The sequence below is a fragment of the Papaver somniferum genome, chromosome 3, assembly GCF_003573695.1.
Source record: "Papaver somniferum cultivar HN1 chromosome 3, ASM357369v1, whole genome shotgun sequence".
NCBI classification, from domain to species: Eukaryota; Viridiplantae; Streptophyta; class Magnoliopsida; order Ranunculales; family Papaveraceae; genus Papaver; species Papaver somniferum.
In genome coordinates, this window is record NC_039360.1 from 204,897,414 (window position 1) to 204,914,952 (window position 17,539).

The window sequence follows — 17,539 nt, forward strand, 5'->3', positions numbered from 1 at the left end:
AGAGACTGAGTTATCACATGAGGAAAGAATCACTCAATTTGGAGTTATAGAGGTCATCCAACGAAGCATGCACATTTGTAATTTGTAATCCCGTACAAATTTTTCAGATTTCGTAGACATGACGGTAAAGGCCATATCTTTCAGCTCGTATGTCCGATTGATGCGCCCTTTTGGAATATTTTTCTAAACCCATGGCTCTAAATGTATTGTATCTCATTTGTAGAGTTGATGAGAACATATTGTAGAAGACTTGGGATTGTGCCCGCCCGTCGTGTAAGCTTTGGGAAGACTTTCATGTGAACATGTTATCATGTCTACACATCTTGATATCAATCATTAGTTCTTGGAGAAGTCCCCTTCATGTGTAACACTTCATAGAATGGTTAGTTGATGAAGCCTTGTCATGAGGATGTTGCTCCTGAGACCGTTGTTGATGCTGAGACCATGACTGAATTTTCTCCAGATGTTCTTGTTGATGCTGAGACTATGAATGGAGTTGCTCCACATATCCTTGTTGATGCCGATACTATGGTTGGAGTTGCTCCAGGGACCTAAAATGACTAGAACCATGATTATCGATATAGCCTTTGCTCCTTCATCTAGTGAGCCTTTTACATTCACGAACTAGTTGGTAAGTTGAGCATTCCTAAGATGAAGATGTTCTAGGATTTCAACCCAAATTCTCCTGAATATGACTTTACTGTGAAGTGTCTTCGTCAGGGAATCGACGTTGTTGTGGCAGATAACAGCGGCGGTCTCCATTCTGGATGTGAGTAGAAAAGTTCCTTGGTCGTGCAAGGCTTGTGATGTAGAGAGGTTCCGATGATGAAGTTTAATGGAATCACATCATATTGTAAATTCCAATAAGATAAAGTCCCCAGTGTATGTTTATAGACACATTTTTGTGTCTAATTTGTCCTCAATGTCCGTATTGTTGGAACTCTATTTTTGTACTAATATTGTGTTTTTATGTATTTTTAGGAAATAAACATTTTTGGAAAATTCGGCTCGAAAAGTTGATTTTGGCACCCCCAGAGGATAAGTGTTATTCGGACTCTCGCTTTTGGATAAGGGGTACCTAATTACTAAGGGGCACCCCGGGTCACCCCCAAGGCAGCTGCTATTCGCACCCCAGTTCTGGTTAGGGGGAGGACATCTTCTTCCCAAATTCAAAAACCAAAAATTGGCGGGAAAATTGTTCTTGAACTGCCGTGACTAGGGTTGAGGATTTGAAGGTGTTCCAGTGAGATTCAATGGCCCAAATTAAATGGGTTTGTTCCTATGGCCTAGATAGAGCTGGTATGGGTGTTGGATTCGGTCAAAATTGGTCAGATAACCGGTGGTAATCAAATCAGGGAAGATATTCTAAAATAGGAAAATATTCTATTCTTGGAATTCTTGGATGGAAGAGACGTGCATGGGTTGATTCTATTGGCTGGAAACAATCCCTACATCTCAAGGAAGACGCGCGAGAAGAGATAAAACAGGGAACAATCCGTAACAAATCAGAGAATTAAAGAAAAAATATTTCGAAATATTTTCTTTAATGGCCGGATATTCTTGGAATTATTACGAGGATTTGAGTGACCTGTTGTGTATAAATAGGTCCCTAATGTCGAGAAGGAGGAGCTAGCGAAGTTTAGAGAGAATTGGGAGAGGTTTAGAGCACTACAGAGCAAGAAAATTGAAGTTGCAGAGATTCTGGTTCTGCTGCTGCTGCTGCTCGAGGAGGAAGAAGAAGAGGAAGAACAGACTACCAAAGGCAGTCGTTTACCAACAAAGACAACGACTGTCGTTCGTGGGTCATAGTTTTTCAACGACAACAACACTTTATCTCTATCGTTGATTCTGGACGCCTTATGTGGGTCGCAGAATCCTGTTTTATATCATTTCTTGTCTTTCTCTTCATTGTAAAACACTTTTGAGCATCAATGAAATATTTTGAGAGGTTTTCCAACATGATGAGCGGCTAAAATACCTGGTGATTGAGGCAATGGAGGATCTATTCACTCATGTTTGATTGGTAATATTTTTATTTATAATTTCGTTAATTATTTATTTTATTTAATTCACTTGGATAAAAATATAAAAAAAAGGGATAAAATGGTTTTCTTAATTATTTGTGAATCAGTTTGATGTTTTATGCTTAGAATATATTCTTTGATAAATCATGCTTAAGGATTACAACTTAATATTTGGATACCTTTTAAATTAAAAAGTGATTTAATAAGAAAAAGAGCTTAATAATAATTTCTGAAATATTATTTATAACCAATCAACTTGAAGTAATAGTGAATCCTGAGCCTTAATCTTTCTAAAAATCTTGACATTACTATTAATTTCCTTCATTTATTTATTTGTTTAAATCTTTAAAAAAAAAAAGTTACCTTCACAGTTCGAAAAGAACCCAGTTTTCACCACTATCTACAACAACATTTGAAAATACATCAAATTTTTGGCGTCGCCGACGCAGACCTGTGCTTAGGTAGAATTATTTTTTTTTTAGGTTTATTTTTTTTTTTTTAGAATTGTTTGTTCCTTTTTACGTTTCTTTTTGTCTTTATTTTGCCGGTTCAAAGTGAAAACTAAGGACTTGGAGAGGAAAAAGCTTAAAGCGAAAAGCGAAAAGAGAAGAAAATAGGACAATTTTAGGATTTAATTTTTAATTCTTTTTGAGTGTGTGAGGAAAACTGTAATTTTTTTTTTCTTTTTGAACTTTAAATTGGACTGGACATTTGGACTTTAATTTTTAAACCCTACGGAAGGGTACCCTTAAATACAAACTGTGTGCAGGGAAGGACGGTGATTACAATATCACCTCAGCCCCTCGGGTTCGCACACGGCATAGGAGTCGTGGCCCGAGTCGACGACAACGGTTCATCCCCCGTCTGGTACGGGAGGTAAGTCCAATCGAAACACTCGCGAATCCCCTGCAAGCGAGTTACTGTACTCCTTAAGGTGCTAATTGTTTGAGGACGAACCAGACTGTCTTTATTTTCCTAGTAAAGGGAAAGGCCTGGCCTAAACAATATAAGGGTTCGGATTTCATCACCGCTTCCTTCTTGCCCGCTTTAGGAGAACAAAACCTAACGTGAACCCAAGATTTAAAATCTGATTAGAAAGAGACCTATAGGGTATCGAGCTTGTTAGGAAAATTTTTCGAAGGATATTGGTTATTCTTTTAGCATACTTCGAAGTTCATGACGATTTCTGTGAGTTGAATGCGTGACTGCCCCGCCTTGTACTGCGGTGAGGCCTTGGGTATCAAAGCTCCACTAAGCTTCCCTCGCCTCGATTCAACTTACTTTGACTCGGATTGATTCCAGAGGGGTTTTCTTAAATTGTAACGAATTCCCTTTCGAGATATAGAAGCTAGTCTAGAAACAATCTAAGTGAGCCATCATGCTTGTTGTTTGCTAGAAATCTCTAGGTTTGCTGTGGTAAAGTCGAGTCAGCCTGCTGTGTGATTGCTAGAACCTTCCTGATAGGATTTTTATTTCTTTTTGATTTTTTTTAGTGTATGCCCGATTTTGTTAATAGGGCTTGGAAAAGAGATACTCTAGGTCGATTTATTAGCGAAAAACCTAGTAGTTCTTCTGATATAAGCAGGGAGCTCGAAGATTGTTCTTTTGAGAGCCCTGTTTTTGGAAACTTCAGTTTTAAGAATCTGTCTCTTCGTGAGGAAAGTACCCCTAGTACTTCTGTTGTGCCAGCAATGGCAACTTTGAAAGATTACATGTTCCCAACTAGGTCCAACCGAGCTTCGTGCATTAAATTGCCAGCCACTACGACTAATTTCGAGATAAAACCTAGTATTCTTCAGATGATCCCTATATTCTTATCGCTTCCTTTTATATGGCAGGAACTTATCGCTTCCTTTTATATGAAGTTCTACCCTAAGCATAAAACTGCAACTGTTAGGCAGAAAATTAGTGTTAGTGTGCAACAAGAGGGAGAGTCTATTTATAGATTTTTAGAGAGATTCAATGATCTCCTATCTCAGTGTCCTCATCATGGATTTGATAAGATGAAACTAGTACAAATTATTTATGATGGTTTAGACTATTCGACCAAAGTCATGGTTGAGTATATGTGCGCTGGTGAGTTCACTAGTAAAAATGTTGATGATGCTTTTACCTTCTTAGAAGTTATCGCTGAAAAATCCCAACAGTGGGAATCTTGTGTTGAACCCCCTAAAAGACTCTTGGTCAATAAAAGTAGCACCAATATGGTAGATACGAGTTTTGCATCTAATGCTAAGTTTGCTGCTTTGTCTAGAAGGTTAGAGGCTTTGGAAATGGATCAGTCTAAAAATAGGTCCCTTGTTGAACCTAATAGAGCCTCTCAAGTCTCTAGTTGTGGAATAGAGCCCGATAATTCATTTTGGGAAGGTCAGGTTAGTGAAGAGCAAGCTCATGCTGTCTATAACAATGTTAGGTTTGAGAACCGTCAGAAGATTGACCCATACTCAGAGACCTACAATCCTGGTTGGACAAACCATCCTAATTTTTCTTGGTCTAAGGATCAGAATCAAGGACAGTCTAGTAATTCTCATCCTCCCCCAGGATTTGGTTTTAAGAACTTTTCGGGTCAAACTCAGTTTCAGAACACTTCCGAGAAAAAGATCTCTGCCTTAGAGGAAAATCTCATAATGCTATCAAAAAACCAAATGATCTTTCAACAAGAAACTAGGCAAGAATTGAAGGATAATTCTCAAAGTCTTGCCGAATTAAAACTTCAAGTAGGACAAATAGCTAAGTTTATAAGTGAGAGAGAAGATGGAAAGTTCCCTAGTCATACTGAGCCTAATCCCAAAGGGGAGAAATCATACAATCATGTGAATGCTGTCACAACCCTTAGGAGTGGAAAGAAAGTAGACAACAAGGTTGCCATGCCTGATAGTGAACATGCTATAGTTCACCCGTCTGAACCAGAGAATGAAGAGACTGATAGAGTCTCTAAAGAGACCAATGAGGGTCATGTTGAGTCTGATTTTGTTCCCAGAGCCCCATTCCCACAACTGCTAGTTCCGACTAAGAGGGAGTCCAACTTTAATGATATATTGGAGGTTTTTAAGCAGGTTAATATCAACCTTCCATTATTAGATGCAATTAGGCAGATTCCCTCTTATGCCAAGTTCCTTAAGGACTTGTGTACGCGAAAGCGTAAGTTCAGTGTCCAGAAGAAAGCCTTCATAGCTAGTCACGTGATTTCTATTATTCAGAATACCACTACTCCTAAGTATAAAGACCCAGGGTCCCCTACCATTGCTTGTACAATAGGTAAGTACCGTGTTGAGAAAGCATTGCTTGACTTATGAGCCAGTGTGAACTTACTGCCATACCATGTGTACCTTAAGCTATGACTTGGTGAGATGAAACCTACCCAGATGACACTTCAGTTAGCTGACAGGTCCGTTAAAATTCCTCGTGGTGTGATCGAGGATGTTCTCATAGAGGTCGACAAGTTTATATATCCGGTGGATTTTGTTATCCTAGATACCCAACCTGTCCCTGACCCATAGAACCAAATACCAGTGATTTTAGGTCGCCCGTTTTTAGCTACATCCAATGCGATCATTAACTGTCGAAATGGTATTATGAATTTGTCTTTTGGTAATATGACTATTGAGATGAACATTTTTAATATTAGTAAGCTACCCTCTGAACTAGATGACTCGAATATAGAAGAGATGAACATGATAGGAACATTAGTCGAGGAGTCATTACCAAACACTTTGTTAGAAGATCCATTAGAGAAATTCCTAGCTCACTTGGGATTGATTTTGATGATGATAATGTGATTAATGAGGTGAATGCTTTGTTAGATTCAACCCCTTTGTTAGATACTAGTAATGGATGGAAACCTAAGTTCGAACCACTACCAGTTTCTAAGTCTACCCTAGTTCCTTCTTTGAAGAGCCTCCTAAGTTGGACCTAAAACCATTGCCAGATACCCTGAAGTATGTGTTTTTAGGCCCGTCTGAGACTTTACCTGTGATTGTTTCTTCCGACTTGGATAGAGATCAGGAAAGTAGGCTAGTAACCGTCCTTCAAAACAACAAGGAAGCTTTAGGGTGGACCATAGCAGACATTAAGGGTATAAGTCCTACTATTTGTATGCATCAGATCTATTTAGAAGAAGACACCAAACCTTCTAGGGAGATGCAACGTCGACTAAACCCCAATATGAAAGAAGTAGTTCGAACTGAGGTTCTTAAGCTACTAGATGCAGGCATTATCTACCCTATCTCAGACAGTAAGTGGGTTAGCCCCGTTCAGGTTGTTCCCAAGAAATCTGGTATTACTGTAGTCCAGAATGATAACAATGAGTTAATCCCGACCCGAGTGACCACGGGTTGGCGTGTTTGTATTGACTATAGGAAATTGAACAAGGTCACTAGGAAGGACCACTTTCCCCTTCCCTTCATCGACCAGATGCTAGAGAGATTAGCTGGACATAGTCACTACTGCTTTTTAGATGGCTACTCTGGATATAATCAGATCGTTATTGCCCAGAAGACCAGGAGAAAACCACTTTTACCTGTCCCTTTGGTACCTTTGCGTATAGACGCATGCCTTTCGGGCTATGTAATGCCCCTGCGACTTTTCAGCGTTGCATGATGAGCATATTTTCTGACATGGTAGAACGGTTCTTAGAGGTCTTTATGGATGATTTTTCAGTGTTTGGTTCGTCTTTCGATGAGTGCTTGCATCATTTGTCATTAGTTTTGACTAGGTGTAAGGAAAAGAATTTAGTGCTTAATTGGGAGAAATGTCACTTTATGGTTCGTTCAGAATTGTTCTAGGGCATATTGTATCTTCAAAGGGTATAGAGGTAGATAGAGCCAAAGTTGACCTTATTAAAACTTTACGGTCCCAAAAACCGTAAGAGATATTAGGTCATTCTTAGGGCATGCTGGTTTTTATCGTCGTTTCATTAAGGATTTTAGCTTGATGTCTAGACCTCTTTGCAATTTGCTTGCAAAAGATGTTAAGTTTGTCTTTGATGATGCTTGTTTAGAGGCTTTTGAGAAGCTTAAGTCATTACTCACTACCGCCCCCATAGTCCAGGCACCCAACTGGAACCTACCCTTTGAGATCATGTGTGATGCTTCAGATTATGCTATTGGTGTTGTGTTAGGTCAGCGAGAAAATAAGTTACTTCATGTGATTTACTATGCTAGCAAAACTCTGAATGATGCCCAGTTGAACTATACACTACCGAGAAGGAACTATTAGCCATTGTGTTTGCCTTAGACAAGTTTAGACCATCTCTTAGGTTCTAAGATCATCATATATACTGATCATGCTGCTTTAAAATATCTTTTGTCTAAGAAGGATACTAAACCTAGATTGATTAGGTGGATTGTTGTTGCAAGAGTTTTCTCCAGACATTAGAGACAAAAAGGGTGCCGAAAATGTTGTAGCAGATCACTTGTCTAGGCTAGTTGTTAGTTCCCCAGATGATTCCCTTCCTATAAGGGATAGCTTTCCTGATGAACAATTGTTCTTTTTACCCAATTACCTTGGTATGCGAATATAGTGAACTATCTTGTTACTGGTCGAATGCCCCAACATTGGGGTAACAAGATCGTTCTAGATTTTAGCTGAGGTTAAGCACTTCTTTTGGGATGATCCTTATTTGTTTAAGTATTGTCCAGACCAGATTATTAGGAGATGTATACCTGAGAGTGAACAGTCCAGTATTATTTCCTTTTGTCATGATCATGCTTGTGGGGGTCACTTTAGTGCTAAGAAAACTGCTGCTAAGATATTGCAGTGTGGATTCTATTGGCCTTCGTTGTTTAAAGACTCTCACAGTTACTGCTTACTTGTGAACGATGCCAGAAATTAGGAACCATTTCCCGTAGGAACATGATGCCCTTGAACCCTATTTTAATTGTTGAGGTCTTTGATGTGTGGGGTATTGACTTTATGGGTCCGTTTCCTAATTCTTTTGGTAACCTATACATCCTTGTCGCCGTAGACTATGTCTCCAAGTGGATTGAGGCGGTTGCGTGTAAAACCAATGACCATAGGGTTGTGATTGAGTTCTTGAAAAATAATATACTTACACGTTTTGGTACACCGCGAGCTATAATTAGTGATGGAGGGTCGCACTTTTGTAATGGGCCTTTTAGGCTTCTGATGAAGAAATATGGTATTACACATAAGGTAGCTACCCCGTATCATCCACAGACTAGTGGTCAGGTAGAGGTTTCCAATAGGGAGATAAAACGTATATTAGAGAAAACAGTTAATCCTAATCGGAAAGACCGGTCGTCTAGGCTTATTGATGCCTTATGGGCTTACCGTACTGCGTTTAAGACCCCCATTGGAATGTCGCCTTATCGGCTTGTTTATGGCAAGGAATGTCACTTACCTGTTGAGTTAGAACATAGAGCTTATTGGGCTGTTAAGCAGCTAAATTTATCACTTGACGAGGAAAAAGCCCATAGGAAACTCCATCTCAATGAGTTGGACGAGATTCGTATAGATGCTTACGATAGTCCGAAGGAGTATAAGAACAAAATGAAACTTGTGCATGATAGAAACATTTTACGGAAGTCATTTTCTCCAGGTCAAAAAGTTCTTCTGTATGATACCCGCTTGCATCTTTTCCCTGGGAAGTTACGTTCTCGGTGGACGGGTCCTTTTATTGTTCGCACTGTTTTTCCTCCTGGAGCTGTTGAGATTGAGACACCGGATGGTAGTAGTTCTTCGAAGGTTAACGGTCAGAGATTGAAACCATTTCTAGATCCCTTTCCTACAGGTGATGTTGAGGAGGTCCCTCTGGAGGACCCTGTTTACCCTTGATTGACCATCGAGGCAGTTGTATGTTGTATATTAGTTTTTGATTTTCTTCACCCAGGTACTATCTTTCCAACTTCTCCTCGTGTTATTTTACTTTTGGTACTGCTCTTTAATTAGAAACATTGAGGACAATGCTAGATTTAAGTTTGGGGGTGGGGAAGAAACTTTTTGTTAGCTTTTAGTTGCAATAAATAAACTCCAGAGCCTAGAAATTTATGCATATTCAGGATGGCACTAACTAATCTAAGTGGATGGAAGAATCTTGGTTGTAGGAGTTGAGGAACCAATCTGAATAGATGGAAACATCTAAAGAGTCTAGTCATAAAAGCACAGAGCTCAGGTGTTAGAAATAACATGATAGTTTTACCATATCTCGTTGAGTCCTTTTCACTTCTATTTTTATTTTATTTTGTTTTTAAACTATGTACTCTAAGTGATTAGGTGGAGCTCACGATTCAAGTTGTTACCAATGCTAGGGTGAATTAGAGTGATTGAGATGTATAAACAAAAAAAAAACAAAAAATTGAGACCAGACCATTTGACCAAAAGGAATAAATTCAATAAAGTCGATCACTGGTACCTTGTATATGCCAGTTGTGTTGACCTAGAGTTAGGTTATCGACCACTGGTTCCCTTGTATATGCCAGTGTGTTGATATTAGTCAGACTAGTATGTCAATCCATTAGGATAGGTTCACTTTGGCGGAGGCCTTCAGACAGATATGAGAAACGCCGTTCACTTAGTAAACATCAAAACCATCTATGTTTTTCTATATCCATCTCTTAATCTTTCCATGTGATTAGTTTGACTCCGAATATGATGTCCATAGTGCAACTATCTGAGTAGAGCTCTGTCACTTATATATGAATTTTAGTATGCTTGAGTGCAAACTCGTGTACATCAATTGGAATTTCGCATCAGGGTACTTCCTCTTGTAGTCAATAAGTATGCCAACCAAGGAGATTCTTTAGTGCCTTCCAAGGTTCGTTGTAGATAGCTAGGGTCTGGAGTATAAAGGTTTTGTGGGTACACCTCTGGTAAACCCTCCGGAGACAACACTCCGCCACTAGGGCCACCTAGTGGTTTAACGGCTTGCTGCACGTGCTAAGTGTAGTCTTTTTACTTTCTAGATTAGATTTGCTCGAGGACTAGCAAATAATAAGTTTGGGGGTATTTGATAGACACATTTTTGTGTCTAATTTGTCCTCAATGTCCGTATTGTTGGAACTCTATTTTCGTACTAATATTGTGTTTTTATGTATTTTTAGGAAATAAACATTTTTGGAAAATTCGGCTCGAAAAGTTGATTTTGGCACTCCCGGAGGACAAGTGTTATTCGGACTCTCGCTTTTGGATAAGGGGTAACCTAATTACTAAGGGGCACCCCGGGTCACCCCCAAGGCAGCTGCTATTCGCACCCCAGTTCTGGTTAGGGGGAGGACATCTTCTTCCCAAATTCAAAAACCAAAAATTGGCGGGAAAAAATGTTCTTGAACTGTCGTGACTAGGGTTGAGGATTTGAAGGTGTTCCAGTGAGATTCAATGGCCCAAATTAAATGGGTTTGTTCCTAGGGCCTAGATAGAGCTGGTATGGGTGTTGGATTCGGTCAAAATTGGTTAGATAACTGGTGGTAATCAAATCAGGGAAGATATTCTAAAATAGGAAAAATATTATATTCTTGGAATTCTTGGATGGAAGAGACGTGCATGGGTTGATTCTATTGGCTGGAAACAATCCCTACAGCTCAAGGATGACGCGTGAGAAGAGACAAAACAGGGAACAATCCGTAACAAATCAGAGAATTAAAGAAAAATATTTCGGAATATTTTCTTTAATGGCCGGATATTCTTGGAATTATTATGAGGATTTGAGTGACCTGTTGTGTATAAATAGGTCCCTAATGTCGAGAAGGAGGAGCTAATGAAGTTTAGAGAGAATTGGGAGAGGTTTAGAGCACTACAAAGCAAGAAAATTGAAGTTGCAGAGATTCTGGTTCTGCTGCTGCTGCTGCTCGAGGAGGAAGAAGAAGAGGAAGAACAGACTACCAAAGGCAGTAGTTTACCAACAAAGACAACGACTGTCGATCGTGGGTCATAGTTTTTCAACGACAACATCACTTTATCTCTATCGTTGATTCTGGACGCCTTCTTTGGGTCGCAGAATCCTGTTTTATATCATTTTCTTGTCTTTCTCTTCATTGTAAAACACTTTTGAGCATCAATGAAATATTTTGAGAGGTTTTCCAACATGATGAGCGGCTACCCATGTTTCTTCGTCCTCAGAAAATTTCCAAGCTTTAAAAAAGAATATTTTGGCTTTTGAGCACGTTTAAGGGTTGAAATTGACGAAATAGTAAACTTCCAGGAGGTTTTCAGAAAATTTTCAGCTGTCATGTAGTCCAAAAATTTGGCCACATCGTTTTGCTCGTTTCTCCAATTGCTGTGAATTTTGGATATGTTGTATAGGACATACATGTGAAGAGAATTGTATATGACCCATCCCTATATTCTTCACCAATTTCTCCCAGCTCGATGCTTTGTGCGGGATAGTGTAAAATCATCTCAGACGAGCTTGTTGTAAAACATTCATGTTGTGTTTTTAGACCATTCTCCTGTGTCTTGAATGGTTGGTGAAGGATTTTAATGTCATTGATTCATTTGAGATCAGGACATCTTGATTGATACATGAGCATGGTGCTTGCAGTGCCATCTTGTTTCTGTCAGTCGTAGAAACATCACTTCTGAAACCCTGGTCACGGAACCATAACTGAGGTTGCTCTCAAGAGGGGGTGATGTAATGATCATGGTTGCATGTCCTGGTGGTAGTATTCCTTTTATTATGAATGATTAGCACACGAGAGTCTGGTGCCACGAGTTTTGGATTATGAAACTGATCATCATGATCAGTGGACCGTCAGTCCCCAGTATTTTGTTAAATATCTCCTTTTCGTTTTCTCTTCTTCTGGCAAGACTTGGATAGAGGACCCAGGTAGAAAAATTGATGTAAAGACCTAGGTGGTCGAAGTTGAAGGTACCTTGATGAAGGACTTAGTGGAAAGACCCGGTGGACACCGATCGACTGTGGAAGTTATGAATCCCGTCTAAGAATTGCTGCTTGCATGTTATATACTCTGGAAGATGTAGGAACCTCATATAGTGTCGGAATTCGGTGCTTGACCCCAAATTTTGAAACTAAGAGACTGAGTTATCACATGAGGAAAGAATCACTCAATTTGGAGTTATAGAGGTCATCCAACGAAGCATGCACATTTGTAATTTGTAATCCCGTACAAATTTTTCAGATTTCGTAGACATGACGGTAAAGGCCATATCTTTCAGCTCGTATGTCCGATTGATGCGCCCTTTTGGAATATTTTTCTAAACCCATGGCTCTAAATGTATTGTATCTCATTTGTAGAGTTGATGAGAACATATTGTAGAAGACTTGGGATTGTGCCCGCCCGTCGTGTAAGCTTTGGGAAGACTTTCATGTGAACATGTTATCATGTCTACACATCTTGATATCAATCATTAGTTCTTGGAGAAGTCCCCTTCATGTGTAACACTTCATAGAATGGTTAGTTGATGAAGCCTTGTCATGAGGATGTTGCTCCTGAGACCGTTGTTGATGCTGAGACCATGACTGAATTTTCTCCAGATGTTCTTGTTGATGCTGAGACTATGAATGGAGTTGCTCCACATATCCTTGTTGATGCCGATACTATGGTTGGAGTTGCTCCAGGGACCTAAAATGACTAGAACCATGATTATCGATATAGCCTTTGCTCCTTCATCTAGTGAGCCTTTTACATTCACGAACTAGTTGGTAAGTTGAGCATTCCTAAGATGAAGATGTTCTAGGATTTCAACCCAAATTCTCCTGAATATGACTTTACTGTGAAGTGTCTTCGTCAGGGAATCGACGTTGTTGTGGCAGATAACAGCGGCGGTCTCCATTCTGGATGTGAGTAGAAAAGTTCCTTGGTCGTGCAAGGCTTGTGATGTAGAGAGGTTCCGATGATGAAGTTTAATGGAATCACATCATATTGTAAATTCCAATAAGATAAAGTCCCCAGTGTATGTTTATAGACACATTTTTGTGTCTAATTTGTCCTCAATGTCCGTATTGTTGGAACTCTATTTTTGTACTAATATTGTGTTTTTATGTATTTTTAGGAAATAAACATTTTTGGAAAATTCGGCTCGAAAAGTTGATTTTGGCACCCCCAGAGGATAAGTGTTATTCGGACTCTCGCTTTTGGATAAGGGGTACCTAATTACTAAGGGGCACCCCGGGTCACCCCCAAGGCAGCTGCTATTCGCACCCCAGTTCTGGTTAGGGGGAGGACATCTTCTTCCCAAATTCAAAAACCAAAAATTGGCGGGAAAATTGTTCTTGAACTGCCGTGACTAGGGTTGAGGATTTGAAGGTGTTCCAGTGAGATTCAATGGCCCAAATTAAATGGGTTTGTTCCTATGGCCTAGATAGAGCTGGTATGGGTGTTGGATTCGGTCAAAATTGGTCAGATAACCGGTGGTAATCAAATCAGGGAAGATATTCTAAAATAGGAAAAATATTCTATTCTTGGAATTCTTGGATGGAAGAGACGTGCATGGGTTGATTCTATTGGCTGGAAACAATCCCTACATCTCAAGGAAGACGCGCGAGAAGAGATAAAACAGGGAACAATCCGTAACAAATCAGAGAATTAAAGAAAAAATATTTCGAAATATTTTCTTTAATGGCCGGATATTCTTGGAATTATTACGAGGATTTGAGTGACCTGTTGTGTATAAATAGGTCCCTAATGTCGAGAAGGAGGAGCTAGCGAAGTTTAGAGAGAATTGGGAGAGGTTTAGAGCACTACAGAGCAAGAAAATTGAAGTTGCAGAGATTCTGGTTCTGCTGCTGCTGCTGCTCGAGGAGGAAGAAGAAGAGGAAGAACAGACTACCAAAGGCAGTCGTTTACCAACAAAGACAACGACTGTCGTTCGTGGGTCATAGTTTTTCAACGACAACAACACTTTATCTCTATCGTTGATTCTGGACGCCTTATGTGGGTCGCAGAATCCTGTTTTATATCATTTTCTTGTCTTTCTCTTCATTGTAAAACACTTTTGAGCATCAATGAAATATTTTGAGAGGTTTTCCAACATGATGAGCGGCTAAAATACCTGGTGATTGAGGCAATGGAGGATCTATTCACTCATGTTTGATTGGTAATATTTTTATTTATAATTTCGTTAATTATTTATTTTATTTAATTCACTTGGATAAAAATATTAAAAAAAAGGGATAAAATGGTTTTCTTAATTATTTGTGAATCAGTTTGATGTTTATGCTTAGAATATATTCTTTGATAAATCATGCTTAAGGATTACAACTTAATATTTGGACACCTTTTAAATTAAAAAGTGATTTAATAAGAAAAAGAGCTTAATAATAATTTCTGAAATATTATTTATAACCAATCAACTTGAAGTAATAGTGAATCCTGAGCCTTAATCTTTCTAAAAATCTTGACATTACTATTAATTTCCTTCATTTATTTATTTGTTTAAATCTTAAAAAAAAAAGAGTTACCTTCACAAGTTCGAAAAGAACCCAGTTTTCACCACTATCTACAACAACATTTGAAAATACATCATATGTTGAAGGAGTTTGTGCCATCCATGGATGAATGATGTTGCATCTGCTTCAGAAGTCTTATCACGGGATAATGAAGAATTAGCGATTGTAATTTAGTTACACTTTGATTGCGCTGGTGTTGAATCAGTGTGTCGTCGTCGAGATATTTGTGCTGAAGATAGATGTGCCGTTATAGGAGGTGTACTTTTTGATTGGGAGAACAATTTGAAGGCTTCTTGATTTTTGAAGCGTCATATCCCTTGAGCATGTCTTAGGTTTGATCGTTTGGGTCCCAACTATCTTCTGTTGATTCAGCATTCCTTTAGTCGCGGTAGTGGGATTCAACATTTGTGCAGACACCAGAGCTTTCTGATTTTGTAGCACACGTGAACAATCCTGCAAGGCTATGGAGAAATTCCCAAATTGTTCTTTGCCGTGTTTGAACACCATCTCAGTAATGAATGTCTCAGTGAGATGCTCGATTCGGAGAAATGTCAGATTCAACCACTTGGTAAAATATTGCTGAAGTGAGATTACCCACTTATAGCGTCTTGCAATAGCAGAGATGCTAGCAGAATTGAGTCCCCATGCTAGAATAGCATGTGAGAAAATAAATGACATAGACATGGGAGGAATGAGACTTGCCTGAGTGCAGAACCTTTTGATGAATGTCTATGCATCTTTTGCAAGTTCTTGTTTCAACCTCGTCAAAGTTCAAAATTCCTCCAAGTGCTCTGATGATGGAACGTCCACCAAATCTTCTGGATCATAACTTTCTTCGTTGGAGAGATGTGTAACCAAAGGCGCTTTGTAAGTACCCATCTTTTCAGCATGGATCCACACTCGTCTGAAGAACATGTTATATCCTGGATCTTCCTGATAATGTGGAACTTGGTTTCTGTCCAGGTTGAACTCATGTTCACTTTGAGAATGATGTAGCCATAAGTAGTTCTGAGCGTTCCTTCAAGGTCTCTGATTGAGATGGGAGCATGAGTAGCTTCTTGTCGAGTGATTCCTGTGGATCCGATGGTTTTCAGTGAAATGTTGTTGATGGCGGTGCCAGCATCGACCAACGTTTTTCCAAATTCGTTTCTTCTGAGATTGACTGTGATAAGCAGTCCCCAGTCGTACATCTCTTGGTCTGTGGATGGAGGCTCAAGAAGTATTTCCGTAATGGACTTATTGACACGATGTGGTTCAGTGTTGTGAACATGTCTCTCCTTTGTGCCTTCGACAGATAGAGCAACTCACGTTCGACCAAGGATTGAGCTGCCTCTTTGATAGGTTGCTCAGAGAGTATAAAGGTCCTGATTTGGGGAGGATTCTTGTGTACTCCTTCAGTCTCCAATTGAAGATATTGTGGATCAACCTTCTCTTTGAAAATGTGCTTCAAAATATTGCAGTTGCTTGTTGGATAATTGATGAATCTATGAAGGTGACAGTACCTGGGATTCTCCATTTCTTCTTCAGTTGGCTCTCTCCTGATGAACAAAAATTTGATTGCACCATCTTGAACCCATACTTCTAGTAACTCGATCACTCCTTCATGAGAAGGGAGAAGTTTGAGTCTGTCCGATCATTTCCCCGTTCGTTGATGCAGGGTCGAGGTTTGTGCATATCAGGATTGGTTATCTTTTCTTTGCGCCTTCAGAGGATCCTGGGATGTTGGAGAAGCGATGTGTCTCGGATTTCCTTTCATTCCTTTCAGCAACAACGTTTGTTGAAGGCTGGAGATTGTACTGTTTGTTGACTAGGCGTCGGCTGCTTCGAGGTTCCTTGATCTTGAAGACTTTGCTCTTTCCAGTAAAGCGGGTGCAGTAGTTTCCGATCTCTTTGATGCTTCATGAAGCTCTGAGAAGTTCTGGAAACGAAGATTTTCCAATAAATCTCTGTAGACCGGGATCATGTCGTTGATACACAAGTTTAACAGTTGTTGCTCTGTGACGTTTGGATCATGACAATCCAGGGCCTGGACTCTGAATCTTTTCACATAATCATTGGGGTGTTCATTGCTCCTCTGAAATATTCTTCCAAGATCAGAGAGAGTAATTTGCTCTGACACAAAGAAGTACTTTCTGTAGAAAGCGTTAATCATTTCTATCCAACTGGTAATACTTCCTGGCGTGATGTTGTTGTACAAGGTATATGCCCTTCCTTTCAGGGATTTTGAAAATTCCTTCAGAAAAACGACATGATTATGTTAATGTTCGCCCAACGCTTCCAGAAACCGACAGACATGCTCTAGAGCATTGCCTGTTCCATCGTACAAAGTGAAGGTTGGAGAGGTATAACCTTTTGGAAGAGGAATTATTTGCGTAGCAGCAGGGTACGGAGGCTGGTGACGATGGACATGTGGTGTCTCGTCTTTTCCACGATTCTCCAAGAGGCGTTCCAAATCTTCCCGAGTAATGAAACTTGATAATTCCTTCGCTGATGGATCGTCTGTAGCTTTGCGGACTTCATTGTCATTCACTGTATGAACTGGAACGACTTCAGGATCAGCATCCGAAGATGTTTCTTTTCATTTTCCTTTTTCTTGAGTTTTCTCTGACATCTTATCAGTGAGAGTTTTGAGATAATTGCACAGCTCCTTCTGTGTTGCAGCTATGTCAGTCTGATTCTTGGCAAGAGTCTCTTGCACCTTCATGAGATCATCTATGGTAGGCGGGTTTTCTCTGATTTCCTCAGAGAAACGACCAAACAGGGGATATGCTCCAATATTGGTCTGAGGAGGAGTGATATCACCGCCATTGTTGGAAGCAGGAATGGTTTGCGGAATACCATCATTGTTATTGTTTCTAGTATTAGCGTCGTTTGTGTGGGAACCTGTAACTAACCCAGACCTAAGACCAGCCATCTTTGTGAATTGTGAGATTGCAACCGAGAGAATGATCTCCCACTGTGGTCGCCAATCTATAGATGGGGAAAAACAATTTGCTGGTTTTTACAGAATTGAGGAGACGTCCGTGTGGAGACTCCTTGAACCGAGAGAAATGTTGAACCTCACACAGATGCACTGCAAGAAGGGAGTGCTTTAAGTTCAAGAGATCAATCTGTAGGACTCCGGCCTAAACCAAGAACAATGGTCGTTCCA